Genomic DNA, 17378 nt, shown 5'->3' with positions numbered 1-17378 from the left:
CCTCACTGGTGACGTCCATCAGTTACAGCAGGACATGCTCCGGCTCCGAGAGCAAAATTTAGACCTTCAAACCCACTGCGAAGATTTGGAAAACCGGTCCCGCCGTAATAACATTCGAATCAGAGTGGTACCATGGGAAGGTGAAGGGGAGAATTTGCGGGAATATGTGGAGGCCCTGTTCCTGCAGATTCTGGCGGAGGAGGACCTCTCGGAGATCCGCATGGACAGAGTGCATCGGGTTGGGCTGCCGCGTGGTTTGCGCTCACCACCACCGGACATTCTGGTCTGTGTCCACGATTTTCAATTGAAAGAGAGGATCCTACATAAAGCCAGGGATACCAACAACCTACAATTTCGTGGACACAGCCCCCAGCTCTTTCAGGACCTGGCGGCTTCCACATTGCAGAAGCGGCGGGACTTCCGCCCGATCACGGCTTTCCTGCGGGAGCACGGGGTGTACTACTCCTGGGGTCACCCCTTTCGGCTCATCTTTAGGTGGCAGAACAGGCTGGTGCAAGTAAGATCTTTGGCAGCCGCCAGAGAACTTCTGGGTATGGAGGAGGAGGCCGCGTCGGCTGGCGCCAGCGCTTCCCCGAGAAGACCACGCCGTTCCCGCTCCCCAGCTTGGCAGAGAGAGGGCCGGCATGGTATGGCGGAGGGCCCGACTCCCTCGGCGAGCCAAAGTGAGAGGGGAGAGGTTCTGGCTTCGGTGGCCCTGGTGACTGATTCGAGCCGGATGGACAGCTCTTCGGCAGCCTAGGCTCCCCCAACAGCGGCCCGGGGGGGCTCTACCACCTCAGGTACATTGAGGGACTGTGCTCCATTGGAGGGTTACCCTGACCCTGAGCTCGAGGGGGGCATTACCCGGGTCTTCTACCCCCGACCCTTATGGTCATGTCTGGCTTTCATTGTTCTCTTTCTGGTTCTGAAACTGTTTTTTCTGTATGTTGTTTTGAGGCTCCTTGGGCCTGGGGGAGGGTTGTTTTGGAACGGGCTCAGTGGTGGTAGCAGTGGAACTGGTATGATTGCGGGTGTGGTCGGTTTGTTTCTGGCACTACGGGGGGCACTATGTGGAGCGGGGTGGGGGAGGGTAACGTCTAAATGATGCCTGTTACGAGAGGTTCATGGAATGTTAAAGGCCTTCATTCCCCTCAAAAGCGCCAGAAGGTGTGGAAATACATTATAGATCATCATTTGGATGTGGTGGGACTGCAGGAAACTCATTTGGCCCGTAGGGACGAAACCAGGCTTAAGAATAGGCAATACCCACTGATTTACAAATCCTCTGCCGCAAATAGCACCGGGGGGTGGCACTCTTGTTCCGTTCTACACTTCAGTTTAAACCCATGGGGATACGAAGCGACAAGGAGGGTAGATGGCTGATGGTGAAGGGGATACTCCTTGGCAAGCTTTGCACGTGGGTGGTTCTCTATGCGCCGAACACGAGCCAAAATGGGTTCCTTGAGGCTTTCATGAGGGAGGTGGGGGATTTTGGGGAGGGAGATTTGATAGTCATGGGGGATTTCAATTTGGTTTGGGACAAGGGCCTTGATTGCTCGCACCAACAGAGGACAGAGGCAGGCCTCTTATCCCCTGAGTTACGTGACGTTATGGACAGTCTGGGTCTCATTGATAGCTGGCGCACCCTCCACCCCCACACTAGGTACTACACGTTCTTTTCCCATGTTCACCACACGTACTCGCGTCTCAATCACATCTTTCTAAATCAGTTGTTACAGGGGAACTTGCGGGAAAGTAGGATATTTCCGCTCTCTGTATCAGATCACAGTCTTTTGGCAGTATGCTTGACTTGGGCCCCGGAGGCGTCCCCCCACCGCAAATAGTATTTCCCCATCTCCCTTACACGTGACCAGGAGTCCTGCAAGAAACTCAGGGCGGCCATTGGTGAATACTTTGAGTTTAACAAAGCTGGGGACACCTCGGTTTTCACCCAATGGGACGCCTTTAAGGCGACGACACGGGGCACGTGCATCGCGTTGAACTCCGCCCTGAACAAACTTAGGCGTGAGGAAAGGGAGGCGCTGGAGGCGGAGCTGGCGACACTTGAAACTGCGCACAAGCAGAACCCTTCTCGAAGGACGCTTCGTCCACTTGCTGCAGTGCGGGGTAAACTCAGGGCCCACTATAACAATCGGGCGGAGTATACCCTCCTGCACTTACGGCGCCTTTCTTACGCTCAAGGCAATAAAGTGGGGAAACATCTGGCTCGACAGCTTCGCGATAAGCGGGAGAGGGAATATGTAGGTGGCATCCGGGCGCCCTCCGGCGCCGTGGAGCATAAGGACGCGGCCAAGGCGGAGCTCTTCGGCAAATTTTATGCCACCCTGTACTCGGCGGATAACCTGGAGCCGGAAGAGCAGCGGGAATACCTAGGGGTTCATCCACTTCCGCAGGTTTCCAGGGAATGGAATGACCTTCTGGAAGCCCCCTTCACTAGGGAGGAGGTGTTGACTGCAATCAAGTCCCTTAAACCGCTTAAGGCGCCTGGCCCAGACGGCTTCACGGCGCCCTTCTATCAGACCTTTGCCTCTGAACTGGGGGACTTTCTGGTGACACTTTTCAATGGCATGAGGGAGGCGGGCCATACTACGGGCACTATGGCAGAAGCGATGATCTCGATTATCCCCAAAGCCGGGAAGGACCCCTCCAAGTGTGAGTCATACCGGCCCATAGCTCTATTAAATGTACATGCTAAATTATATTCCTCCATCTTGGCTGCCCGGCTCCAGGACCTTATGCCTGCTCTTATCCATCCCGACCAATCGGGATTCATAAAAGGTTGCCAGACCCACGACAACACCAGAAGGCTGATTCATCTGATCGAGAAGGCTAATCGCTTTAAGATCCCGGCGGTCTTGGTGGGCCTTGACGCAGAAAAGGCGTTCGATCGGGTGGACTGCAACTTTCTCTTTAGTACATTGAAGGCCTTTGGTTTTTCCCCCAAATTCATCGATATGCTTTGGGCCAACTACCATGGTCCTCGATCGAGGGTCATGGTTAATGGCCATGCTTCTCCCTTCTTTGCACACTCCCGGGGTACGCGGCAGGGCTGCCACCTATCTCCCCTACTCTTTGCGCTCAGCATTGAGCCTCTGGCCCTTAGGGTGCGGGAGGACCCGGACATAGTTGGTCTCGCCTTTTCGGGAGAGCAACATAAAATTTCCCTTTTTGCTGATGACGTTCTATTGTCACTAGCGGACCCGGAGAACTCCCTTCCACGGGTGCAGGAAGTGCTCTCTCAGTTTGAAGCAGTGGCGGGTTTCCGGGTCAACCCTGGCAAATCATACATCCTCAACCTAACGCTACCATCTGCGGAGGTGGATCGCATCCGACCGCTCACGCCCCTGTCGTGGGCCAGCTCCTCTATACAGTACCTTGGGGTCCGGCTGACCTCATCTGTTACCACCTTGTATGCGGCCAACTTCCCACCTATGCTGGCCCAGATACAGACCGACCTCAATCGATGGAAGCCCATGTTCATTTCTTGGCTGGGCCGCGTCCATGCAGTTAAAATGACGCTGCTCCCCAAGCTCCTGTACCTGTTTCAAGCACTCCCTATCGCCTTGGAGGGGGGCTTTTTCAGGCGTGTTAAAACCATGATCCTGCGCTATATCTGGCAAGGGGGCCGCGCTAGACTTTCCTTTCTCACGCTCCGTCGGCCTCTGAAGAAAGGCGGGGTCGGCCTTCCAGATCTGCACCTCTATTATAAGGCAGCACAACTCCGTGTGCTGGTCGAGTGGACCCAGATGGAATCGGAGAAGCACTGGTTGCATATGGACAGGAGTGTGGCAGGGAGATCGATATGGGATCTGGTCTAGAAGGCGAAGGGGGATCGCCCTCGTAACGCCTATATTAGCACTCCTACGAGTACCACCCTGAGGGTCTGGGACTCGGTTTCCAGTGATGAGAGGTGGACCTCCTTCCCGTCCCCTTCACCCCTATCCATTTTAACCCGGCCTTTCCACCGGCTCTCGTGGAGGGGCCCTTTGACGGGTGGAGAGCGGGGGGTTGCCACGCGCTCACACACTTGTTTCACGGTTATGAACCGCTCACCTTCCATAATTGCATGCATGACTACGCGGTGCTACCGTCCGAGCGTTACCGGCATGCCCAAATGCTACACTGGGCGTTGTCTCCGGAGGTGCGGGATGCAGCGACAAGGCCCCCCACAGATTTCGAATCCTTTATCACCCGCGCAATGTCCATGAAGGGAGTGATCTCATTCCTCTATGGCCTTTTATTGGCCACTGCTATCTCGCCTCGTCCTAGATATATGAGTTTGTGGGAAGAGCACCTGGGGTGAGATATCTCTGACGAGGAGTGGACTCACCTCTGGCGTGATTTACACAGATTTAACCATTCCATTTACCTCAGGGAGGCCCATATGAAAACGATGCTGGATTGGTATCTTTACCCGGCCCGGTTGAAAAAGATTTTTCCCTCTGCTTCGGATAGATGTTGGCGAGGATGTGGTCTCTTGGGGGATTTTTGCCATATTTGGTGGGACTGCCCTGTCATTCGCCCCTACTGGGAGGAGATATTGTCCCAGATCAAGGATGTGCTGGGTTACCCGATTCCTGACTCGATAGGCTTCGTGCTCCTGGGTCTCTGTGACCCGCTCCTGGAGCATCAGACTAAGGCGGATAAACAAATCCTTTGGCTCTGCATAGGTGCGGCCAAGTTGACCTTGGCTGCGGCTTGGAAAAAGAAGGAAGCCCCTGCACTTTCCCTCTGGTGTGCTAGATTGTGGAAGCTGCTGAGTATGGAACGTATGGCAGATGTTTTCAGAGGAGATTTCAAAAACGTCATCTTTAGGTGGGGCCCGCTAGTCTGCTTCCTTTCTCGAGGCTTAACATCGGCGGTCTGTCCGCCCACTTTACGTGCACTCCATTTGTTTCAAGTATGAGAGAATGTTTGGATGTGTGCCTGTTGCTTGGCTGCCACCACTGGGGGTAGTGGGGTTGGAGGGTTGAAGGAATTTGGGGGGGGGGGAGTTTTGTTCCGTCTGTCTCTAGGGGGGGTGGGTCTTTCTGTTACGCCTCGCTGCATTGTTCTTCTTATGGCCGAGACACGAGGAGGCGCAAATTGAACTGATTGAATAAGCCCCTGGCTTGGATGACTTTTGCCCGGTGCCACTGTGAACCGAAGCCTTTCTAAGGGCTTCCCGTCGGGGACAACGTTGTTGGCTAGCGGACTTTAAGGATCATCCTGGCTAGGGTGGCCGCGTTGTACAATCTTCAGCAATGTTACAGCTCCTTGGCCATGCAGAGTGAGCTCCTGCGAGGGCTCTTGTTGCATTTACTGTGTCTCTATCTTTTCTTACTTCTTTTTCTCTTCCTTCTTGTACTTTCAATAAAAATATCTTTAACAAAAAATGGCAGTCGGTGCCGTCAGTGCAACGATTGTTCAGGGCGATGCCTGCTTGCAACTTCAATTAGCTCAATCGCTGTTCTCCTGTCTCTGTACAATCGCAAAGTTTGATTCGCCGTCGACGCACTAGGAAATGAACCACACTAACACAGTGTTTATGAATGTAGATAGCCACTGATCAACAACTGATTAAATTATTGCCTTTGGTCATTTTCCTTGTAAATATCTATAGTTGAAACCTGTATAGTTCACTCATTTTTTCACGTTGTTTTTGTTTCACTCACAGTATCACTTGGGACACATTGCACTTTTTGTATAATATGTGTATGTCGCAGACCTAATTACATTATTATCTGTCTTGTTTGAAATAAAAGAACATTCTGATGTTGTTTTATCATACTATTCACACAACCGTTTTCAAACATCCTTATTCCGTATGCAATGGGTATCAGGCATGACATTCACACACATGCATAATCAATATTGTCTTACCCAACTCGGGGGAACCTTGCGTGTCTCGGGGGCGGAAATGGTTATTCGTCAACATGCTGTTCGTCAGAGGCAAGTCCAAAAAACATGCTGTTTTGTTAAAATCTCAAAAGGACACCTACCCCCATTATTATGCTCGTAAACTTAGCCCCTTCCACTTACTAATGTACACCTAAGTACCATCTCCACGCTTTGGCTCTCGCATTCGAATGTTGGAAAACCGCGCCATAAATGCTCAAGAAGTGCTAGTACCTGGGCGGAAACCGGACCATCGGCGCTCATCAAGTGTCATCATTTCTGGTGCGCTCCAGGTGAAAAAACACATTTAGTGTCGGGAGTTGAAGTTTAAAACCTTGCTTTGTTATTATGTATCTGTTGTGCCAGAAAGCTTTTATTTCTAACACAATTTCATTTCTAAAACAGTTTTTTTGTGGAAAATTGGCCATATATTATATGTGGAGTCGGGCGCTAGGCCCGCATGCTGATTAATGATTGTGACGCGGACACGATGGTTACTGGGTGCAACTGGCCCAGAGCATGTGCGCTCGGCCACTTTTATTCAAGCAGCGTCACCTGACCGGTGACGTCTGTGGTGGGTGGGTGTGCAGTGCAAGTTCACACTGTAAAACACTGGACGGCTGACTCTACATCACTCCCAAACTTAGTAATAAACCAAACCCCGGAAAAAGTCCGAAACCTGTGGGAGGAAAATTAAACATGAAAATACATTAGCAAAACTTCCACTAAGTCTCTTTAGCTGCTTGCAGAATAGCTATGGTGGCAAACAGCAGCTTGGACTACCAGTTTACGTTGGCACAGTTCAGGAGTGCTCGGCGGGTCCGGTCTCCACTTGGCTCTGTAACTGGACGTTGTTCTGCAGTTATTCTCAACCTCGCTCTTGTGGTGACAACCATCAGCTGGAGAGATGGTGGATGGCTAGCTGTTGTTTTTCCGCTGTTCAGTCCTGGTTCTTATGGTGTCTTCGGGCAAGCTTCAAAGTGTCGCTGTGCCAATGAAAGGAGTAGGTCCAAACATCCTTTTCACTAGGATGCCCCTCTTGCCGGTGTTCCCCTCTCACAGGATGGATGGGAGGCCCTCTTTGCCAGGCTTCCACGGGACCGGTGCTTTCTGTCGTGTTGGTCCACCATAGCCTTTGGGCCGTGAGTGGGACGCGCTACGAGCGTCACCGTTCTGTCCTTCGTTCCACCTGAAGGGTTGTGCTCTGTAACTCCTGTCATTGCATGCAAGGCCTTCACCCTTCTGGGACCTGCAGATGTGCGGCTGTGGATCTATCTCTCGTCCAGGATCTGCTAATGCCACAGTCCCTTGAGGCGTCTGTCCCTTGTATTTCCACGGGCTGGTGTGGAGTGGTCAGTACCTTTGTTTCCGGATGCCTGAGCACTCTCGCCATTTAATCTTTCGCTCAACCCCGGAGGTAGGTGTTGCTAATAGTCCAGCCTGCTCCCACCTGCGATCGCCTTGGGGATGGAATCCTCGTCGGTAGAGGTCTTTGCTCCGTGCCACTGATGTTCCTCCCAGGCCTTGTGCTCCGATGCCCTCTGATGTTCCAGCGCATGTCACCTTCCTCTTCCGGTGTGTGTGTTGACTTGTCACACCTCTTTTCTTCTCCCTGGACGTTGTTATTTCTGGTGGCGCCATGCCACTCAATTCCCTTCTTCTCTTTCTATTTCTTTTGCGACATGGTCGGTCCCTTTCCTCTTATCTTAATCATCCAGGCCATCTACATGCTGCGTGCACTCCACATGTGTCTCCCTGGTTGTGTCCTACCCCTAGGACAACGCTTGCTTGTCTTCTGCTGACCGGACCAGGAGTCTTACCTTTCTTTCTGTCGATATCATCCGACTCTTCCTTGGTCCATAGACCTCTTCACATGTTCCCAGTTGGTCTTCTTTCCTTTTCCTTTTCTGCCGCGACGTAACCTGGGGCGATCTCCTTTCATCTTCTCTGGCCGGGCTTCCTCACGCAGTGCGCGCACTCCGCACGTGTCTTCCCAGTCTTGTCCTAGTCCTAGGACACTGTCTTCTTTTCACTCGAACCGCCAGAGTTCACGTCGCGACCTTCCCTTCACTTTCAGTTTTTCTCTGTTAACTTGTGATGTCGAAGTTCGTTGGTCCATGTTCACGGACCACGTCTTAGTTGAACTTCTTGGACCTCTTGCCAGTCCCCTCTGCCAATCGCTGGCAGGCTACTGCCAGTCCACATATCGGACCTCTTGTTATGTGGATTCTTGCTGACCTCTGCTTCAGTCACCTCCTGTCGCAACCTTCCTGTGGGTTGGCTTCTTTGCTTGGGCGACCATCTGGCTGGTCGTTTTTTTTACTTGGGCGACCATCTATCTGGTCGGCTTCTGGCTGTGATTTTCTTACAAAGCATCTTCCCTGTGACCTTCCGACAGGTCTCCAAGGACGCGCTCCTAGCGTTTCTCCGTCGTAGTTCTTTCTTCCCTGCCTTTTCAGGCCGCCATATGTGTGGCAGGGTATGCTCAGACGTGAGTCCCTTGCTCACTTTGCCACTGGATTCAAGCAAGCCGGTCTGAAGACGGCTGGAATGCCAGAAACCGGTCCTCGGAAGCTTGTTTCCAGTCCAGGGAAGACATGGCTTGGCAGTTCGGGCTCGACTGTTCCCATGAGGCACAGGGTCAGACTTATTTGCATATAGCCATGTCTGAACTGGGGTGGCCGAGTGGGCTAAAGAACGGTGATGGATTAAACCCAGATCTTTTGACTGGGTGTGAGTGTTTGATTGATTCAGATGCTCCGTCCATCACCACCCCCTTTTGTACCGTTGTGGAGATTAAGCAAGCTATTGCCCAGAGTTGCAGAGTAGGACTCCATGATTGGAATAGGCACCGAGACGAGAATTATCAGGTCCGTGGAATTTTGAGCCCAAGACCCGCCGAGGCGGGGAATTGAACCCTGGTCCCGGGCTAGACCTCTGCATCAGGGTCTGCCGCTCTAATCATTGAGCCACACTTCTCCACATGAAGTACCACTCATCGCCAGTGTAAAAAAGTCCAAGGAAAACACTGAAAGCTTTAAGTAGATTTATTGATAAGTACAAGTAAAGGACCAACAGCCCAGTCAGCAGCCAGCCTCCAACTGCCAAGGATGCAGCCACAGAAAACAGAGCATTCTTTTGTCAAGCAATGACACATAGAATGCAGGGACGCAGCCTAGCAACAGGGATAGGAAGAAAAGAAAGACAGGGCACTAAGGATATGGAAGGAAAGGAAAAGAGAGAGAAGCAAAACCACAACAGCCGCCTCATCACAATGGCAAACAAGGATGGAGCTGAGATCATATTGACCCAAAAGAAACATAATTGGGATCTGATGGTTCCCATCTGAAACCTAATCAAAAGCATCACATGTAGTCCATACCCTATCCAGGTGATGCTGCAGGTCTCTTGTGATTTGAATAAAAAGGTATTTTTTAACTTGGGGTCTAGTTAACCCCCCTCTCTTTCATGCTGCTTATGATCTATGAAGGACTTTCTTAGCCAGCCTCTGTCAGGTTTTGTGGCTTTAAAATATGGATAGGTCTGTTAAGAGTTTTAAAAGGATTATTAACATAATGGAACCATGGATTCTGTAGACCCCAATCACAGCCTAAACAATCCTCTATAATTTGTTGGTTCAAGTTGGCATTAGAAGTTATCTATATTGAGCTCCACAGCTGCAGAAGCGCCAAGTTGATTAGAAGTCCCACTTAACCCAGGCCTAGGTCCTGGTGTACCATGTACGTGGTACGGCTTGGCAAGAGACCAAGCAGCCACCGGCAGAATCAATTTTCCTCTACTTGTAGACTGGCAACCTTTTTGTAGCCCCCACAGACCAGAGCAATATGATAAAACCAGCAAGCATTTCCATTTACAAACTTATAAAAGAAGGGCAATAGGTTTCTTACCTATTGTTAAACCTAAGTGAAAAATAAAACCCACAGAGGCTGTGAAAAATCTTTTTTTCATGAGACAGAGAGTCCATGTGCCAATCAATCAATCAATCAGGGAAGTTGTAAGTGCGCTACTCACCCGTGAGAGTCTCAAGGCGCTGGGGGGGTTGGGTGCGAGCAGCTCCGGCAGTCGAAGAGCCAGGTCTTGAGGGTCTTCCTGAAGATGTGCCGGGTGCGGGCGCTTCTGATGTTGATCAGCAGTTTGGTCCAGGTCTTGGCCACAATGTAGGCGAAGGTTCTTCCACCCGTTCTTGCTCTGCGGATGCACTGGGGTTCAGCGAGGGTGAGGTTGGCGGATCGGAGGTTCCTCTTGGGTACGTGGAAGTAGATTCTGTCGTCGAGATATTAGGGTCCGGTGTTGTGGAGGCATTTGTAAGTGTGAGTGAGTATCTTGAAAGTTTTTTCTCGAGTGGGAGCCATTGGAGGTTGCGCAGGTGCTGGGTGATGTGTTTGTGTCAAGGGATTGCGTGGACTAGTCTGACTGCGGTGTTCTGTATGGACTGGAGTTTGCAGAGCAGAGACTTGTTGATCCTAGCGTAGAGGGCGTTTCCGTAGTCCCGTCTGCTGGTTATGAGTGCATGGGTTATGGTCTTCCTTGGTTCAGGGGGAATCCATTTGAAGGACTTTCAGAAGATGCAGCGGGTGTTGAAGCAGGTGGAGGTGACGGTGTTGACCTGTTGGGTCATGGAGAGGGATGAGTCGAGAACGATGCAGAGGTCTCGGGCATGGTCCATCGGGGTGGGGTGGCTGCTGAGGGCGGTGCACCACCAGGAGTTGTACCATGCAGAGGGCGGGTCAGAGGATGAGGATCTCTGTCTTCTCCGAGTTGAGCTTCAGGCAGCTACTGCTCGTTCGGGACGCAACGTCCTTCACTCCTTCCTGGAAGTTGAGTCTGGTGGTGATGGAGTCCTTCGTGAGAGAGAGGATGAACTGGGTGTCATCGGCATAGGAAACTATGCTGATTAGGTGATGTCTAACGATGGCGGCAAGGGGGGCCATGTAGATGTTGAAAAGCGTAGGGCTGAGCGACGATCCTTGGGGTACTCTGTAGTTGATTTCCATGGGTTCGGAGAGGAAGGGTGGAAGTCTGATTCTTTGGGTCTGTAGGAAAGGAAGGTGGGGAGCCAGTCGAGGGCGGTTCCCTGTATGCCTGCTTCATGGAGTCTGGCGGTGAGTGTGCTGTGGGACACTGTGTTGAAGGCTGTTGAGAGGTCAAGTAGGATCGGGGCTGCAGTGTGTCCTTGGTCAAGGAGGGTGCAGATGTCGCCTGTGGCAATGAGTAGAGCGGTATTCATGCTGTGGTTGCTGTGAAATCCTGATTGGGAGGGGTCAAGGATGGAGGTTTCTTCAATGAACTTTGTTAGTTGGATTCTGGCGGTCTTCTCATGAATTTTGCCACGAAGGGGAGGAGGGAGATGGGTCGGTAGTTCTTGAGGTCCATGGGATCTGCTGAAGGCTTCTTGAGTAGGGGTCTGACTTCTGTGCATTTCCAGTCATCGGGAAAGATGCTGGTTTTGAAGGTAGGGTTGATGGTGCATTATAGTTGCGGAGCGATGGGTGTCTGTGGTTTCGCTGGGGGGTTTAGTGAATTCCTTGGTGATGCTGAAGAGTTCCTTGGATTTGCTGGAGTTGATGAGGATTTTGTTCTGGATGAAGTTCCTTTCGGTGGATCTGATGTGTTCGTGGTATTCTGTCATGGCGGTATTGTAGGTGGTGCTGTCTTCTGAGGATTTGCTGTTTCTCCAGTTCTTCTCAAGGAGTCTGCAGGTGCATCAGGATTCTTGGAGGTTGGCGGTGAACGAGGTGGCCTACCTGGGGTGCTGTCTGTTGGGTTCACGTTGAGGTGCGAGCTCATCTGCGCAGTTGGAGATCCATCTGTGGAGTTCTTTGGCTGCGACGTTGGCGTCGGGTGAGGGTTTCACAGTTGAGGGTGCTGTTGAGCTGCTCCTCAGTGATCTTGCTCCAGTTTCTTCATTGAGGACGGGGTGCAGGTTTGGGCGCTGTGGGTTTGTCGATGTGGAAGTAAGTGTACCCAGTGGTGGTCCGTCCATGGGGGTTGCATGGTGTGGCTGAAGTGGACGTTGTTACCTCCTGCGAAGATGGGGTCAAGGTGTTGCGCAATCACTCAAGACACTCCAGTTGTTTCCTTCTTGATGATGAAATGTCCCAACCACCTCACGAACCAGTGAACTCAGCAAGGATATTTAGTCTGGCTAAGTACCAATGCCTGTAAGGGAAAGGGGGAGTGGGGAGAGAAACAAACAAACAACACTGGTCTTCCTTCAGGCGTCGTTTTTCTTGGAAGTGTTCTGGGCCATGAATCCTCACAATGTCTTTACAGTGTAAAAACCCAAGAATATGTTTTCAATAAGTTTCAAAATAACAGATGAGCAATCATTATCTTATTCTGTACTGAACCTTTAGAATACACACCTTTTATTCAACAGCCCTTGCCTTCACTTCTTAGGTCAAAGCATTTCTAAAAGTACTTTCAGGACTGTGACTCCTTAAATGGTGAGAAAGTTCAATCAGTGAAGACGGACAATCTTTGAACCAATTAAACGTGAATGGGTCAATAATGTTAGTAATTAAAAGAGAAACACCAAATTATGCATGCACATACCTGAAGACCCAGGAAGACTTGTCGCAATTGGTTTTCTATGTTTAGTCTAGAAGATATCAAAAAATAAAGACAAAAGCACCCTAACAATCTGACAGAGCATAGACTGTAATCTACAGTGTATTTTCGCACATTAACAATAATCAACTATAATCCTTTCAGTGTTAACTTCACACTGGATTAATTGCATTGATCAGTGCATGTTTACAAGTTTCCAACATTCGGATTTACATTTACCAATGTTTGTACTTGTTTAACCTTTTTTCCTTTCAGGTTTAAGAATTAACAATAGAGGCTGAATTCTCTAAAAACAATACTATGATTCAAAAATTGTATTAGCTTGTGCTTGTTTTTGGTCTCAGTCACGGTCTCAAATAATTGTGCCAGAAGCTAGTTTTGTTTCTAAAAGTCTTTTGATGACTTCTAAACACTAGCGCATGCAATGTCCAAAGTTTCTAGTGTGCTCGTTTTAAGCAGAGGTTTCTAGGGTTGCTAGGCAACTTTAAAGGCTTACTTTCCTTTCTGTGTTGTTTCGGTTTCAGACTCCGTGGGGATTGAAGAGGTTCCGGTGTCTCAGGGAAGGGATGAAGACATCTGCAGTGAAGGAGCCGAAGAGGCGAAGACTCAGGATCCAGGTAAGTGGTGATTTCTATTGGCTTCCTCTGTTCTCCTTCTTGAACTTCACGAGGGTGGAGAACAACGACGGAGAAATGGGCTGGAGCGCTTGTAGTGACATGAGGCCAAAGAAGCGAAGCATTGTCACCAGTGCAGGCGCTCAATTTATAGAGGCAGGGGGTGGCGGTTAGGGTAATTAGGCACGCGCTGCACGTGGGGGGCCCTCCTGGGAGTTATACACATGAATGTACACGAGTGAGAAAAACAGAAAAGCAAAAAGCATTGCTACCTACAACAAAACGTATACATTGAAAGGAATGATTACAGGAATTCAGAAAGACATTTGCACAACCAGATTAATGTTTCTGGAACTAATTGATGGCTGCATGAGTCCCCCTGACACAAGGGTGTGTCCTGCCTTGTGGGTGGGAGTGGTGATGAGTTGTTTCAGTCCGAGGTTGGCGAGGTTGTCCAGAAAGGTGGTGGAGTTGGGGTCGGTGATGTTGTCGAGGTGGAAGTTGAGGTCCCCAATGAGTGTGTAGTCCATGGAGGCGTTGGCATGGGGTTCGATGAGGTCGGCGGTGGTGGTGGTGAACTCAGTTTGTGGTCCGGGAGGTCTGTAGGCGAGGGTGCCTCTTAAGGTCAATATGGGGCTGGTCTGGATCCGGAAATGAAGGTGTTCGCTGGTGGGTGGTCCGGGTGGAGGTGGAGTTGGTCCAAGTTTCTGTGAAGAAGGTGACGTCTGGCGGGAGGGTGTCGAGGAAGTCCCATGGGTTTACCATGGAGAGTTAAGTATCAAGATTTGAAGTTTCTAGGACCATAGGCCATGATATAAGTTTTATTTATATTGGTAACAAGATACAGCTCACCCCTAAAATCACTGAAGGTGTCCACAGAATTTGAAGACCGTTGGGCATTCTAGGCAATAGAAGTGCATTGCCCGCATATAATAGCACTAGGAAAGGTCTGTTCTTGACAAGAGGCATGTCAGAACCTTTGGAGACTAAACAGCATCAAGCTCATTAATGTATAACAAAAAGAGAATTGGGGTAAAAATGCATCCCTACCGAACACCCCAGCAGCAGGAGGATTGTAATTAAGTGCCTGAAGAGAATCTACAAGGCCCTTCTCAACACCCATAGTCTCTAGCAGGGTCCAAAGCATTTATGTATTGCACATGGCAGGTCCAGAAAGGCTAGGTAGATGGAACTCTACTCTGTTTGGCAACAGTGATTTTGCATACCAGAAGATGGAGATTAAAAAATTGTTCTATTGTCCCCAGCCTGACGAAAAACCCATACTGCGCTCTCAAGAGAAAGTAAGTTTCGATGAGCCAGCTAGTTAGGCGTTCTAAAATAACCCTGTCTATGATCTTGACGTACTATTCAGTACATAGACTGGGCTATAACACTCCGGATCATGGCAACTCCCTTTTTTGAACACAGAGTCAAGTACAGTCCTACAAGACAGTGGAAAGCCTGAACTACAAGCTTGATTGATACAATTTGTTGATAGTGGGGCCCACAGTTCCTGGTTCAGTTTATATATGTGTTCACACAAAGAGGGGTGTGTAGAGTACACAAAAGACACAACTAAGACAAATTTTTCAGTTTGGAAAAACTGCCCTCACTCACAAACCGAAGTATGTGACATGCTTCATCATAGGGCCTGCTACAAACACCCTGGTGTAGCCGCATCCAGGGCAGAGCATAAGGGAGGGGGAAAAATAATAAATTCCACACTACTAGACGTACAACAAAATAATTTCGACAAAAACAACACGTAACACAGAATGAGGTGAAAAGCTGTGCAAAACACCCTGTGGCTGAAACTGATAGTGCGACAAAAAAGTGCAAGGGAGTGATTAAAACTGATTAAGGGTGCCAATAGAAAAGAATTACTTTATTCACCATAGTTTGGTACCCCTACCAGGATTAAAAGTAAGAAAAGGATGGGAGATGTCTTATAGAGAAAGTGAGGTTCCTCAAGACTTCCCCCCTACCACTGTTGAAGTCAACAGGTTTCGACCGCTGGATATGTGCCTCAAAAGGTCACTCGGGTCTTCACCAGGACTGTCGCAATTAGCGCCACTGTTGGCCCTCCCGAAATTCGGTTAGTGGACCCTCGGAAAGGAGTATGTCTCCTCGATCCGTACTCTTCCCAATCTTATAAATCACAAGTGGAGGCTGATCCCAATGGTGCGGGAAAAACATTCACGAGTTTATGAATTGCATAACCCCGAACTGGTGTCCGACAGGAGGGTCTCCCGAGAACACAATCGTTCTGAGGGCTAGCCCTGTCCTATCAGCCTGTGAGCCGTGACACTGCGTCAGTTTATATATGTCCTTTGGGACTCCATCAGGTCCAGGCATCTTACCCGCCAGGCTATATTGAATAGCCTTAGTCACTTTCTACAGGGAAAACTCTATGTCAAGTGGGAAACTTGATAGCGTCAAGCCTTAAACTTCCTGCATAATCTCCCCAGAAGAATATATTTTCTGGAAGGGGGTCATACAGTGCTTGGGTGGTATATTTGCAACCTGCCTTCTTTGGGGCAACTGGCAAGCTTGTTATTATTTTCAAAGTCCTAGAACAACCTGGTACTTTTAGCCATATAGGAGCTGACCAACTGAACCAGGGGCCTTATTTATGAAGGCCTTGCGCCGCCGGTGCGTCACTTTTTTCCATGTTAAAAGTGACGCACCGGCGGCGCAAGGCCTTCATAAATAAGCCCCCAGGTATCTTTCTGCAGGTCAAGTTTCGTCTTCCTTAGTACAAGTCTGTAATCTCTTTTGCAATTGACAATAAGCAATCTATTTCTGGGGTTCTCTCGCAGTGATATTGAAAAAGGATTATGATCACGGTCAATACTAGTTCAAATAACCCCATCAGCCAATTTTAGCAGAAAACCTGGAAACAAATATATGATCAATTACAGAATTACAAGATCCCCTAGCATAGGTTGCAGTAGCCAGGTAGCCGGGATCTTTAAGACATTACAAAGGTCAAAATCCAACGGATATGAATACGAATGACAGTCCCTGCGGTCTCAATCTCCATTGCAATCCATCACGTCTCCAGCCTTAAACAAGCTGCTGTTCCTGAAAGTTAAGGAATTCCATATTTTTATCAATAGAATCCACAACAAAAAATATGTTAGACACCTTACCCTTTATGGCATGCTTTACGTCAAGATTAGCTAAAAAGTCAAATAGATAACAAAAGTTAGGGTTACCACTTGAAACAAAATTGTCATTATAAAAGTTGATAACAATCATATTACATTTGTTATTACACCATGACACATAGAAAGCTTGAAATAAATCACAATTTGTGGAGATTGAGCAGATTACACTATCTAGAGTCATCTTAAAGCAGAAATTTAGACCTGCTTGTGTCCATTAGCATATAAATCCATCACAAAAAGACATATTTTTTTTATTTTTAGCAGTACCATGGTAGCATATTATGGCAGTACCGCAGTACCAAATTGCCACTACCATGGTACCACTGGTGGTGATACATTGAGTATGCAGTATCAAGCTTTGGTACCATCTTACCCGTAACATGAAATATATCTGTTTTTTTAAATTTAACTTGAAGGAAGACCCCTCTAGACATGGCCCTGGCGGTCAAAGTGCGGCCAGCATGCCCACTTATTTTGCCATGGATTTTTTTTTTCCCCCAGGTCTCGGAAACCCGAGTCTGAGAGCCCTGTCATGGCTACCAAAACCCACCCCCTTTGAATGGGCTATTCACAACACATTTGGACACCAATACTATCAGTGGCCCTTTATGCACACTCGGGACATCTTCTGAAAATGCTAATGTTTATTAAAATGGTTGAATGGATTTACACCAAATCACAAAAAATACTCTTTCTGACTAATGTTTTAACTTGTTATCAAATGAGATGTTATTCCGTTCAGCCTTTTTTTCTGAATTATGGAGCAAAGTTTTCTATGGGAATTAAAATAGGAAATCACAGTTTTGGAACCCCTCATTCTCTTGGACCCCTGCTTGACAGATCAGCATGAAACGTTCCACGAAAATAGATAGATAGATAGATAGATAGATAGATAGATAGATAGATAGATAGATAGATAGATAGATAGAAAGATAGATAGATAGATAGATAGATAGATAGATAGATAGATAGATAGATAGATAGATAGATGTGCAGAGTGCGATAAACTATTTATTTCCATTGTTGTGTGTGACCAGGGTCCTTGAATCACGAAATACAAAGCCTCCAGTGAGTCGTGATGCCCCTACATTAACTCACTTTGGTA

Source organism: Lissotriton vulgaris, chromosome 2_1, assembly GCF_964263255.1.
Source record: "Lissotriton vulgaris chromosome 2_1, aLisVul1.2, whole genome shotgun sequence".
NCBI classification, from domain to species: Eukaryota; Metazoa; Chordata; class Amphibia; order Caudata; family Salamandridae; genus Lissotriton; species Lissotriton vulgaris.
Note: the sequence above shows the minus strand (reverse complement) of the source record.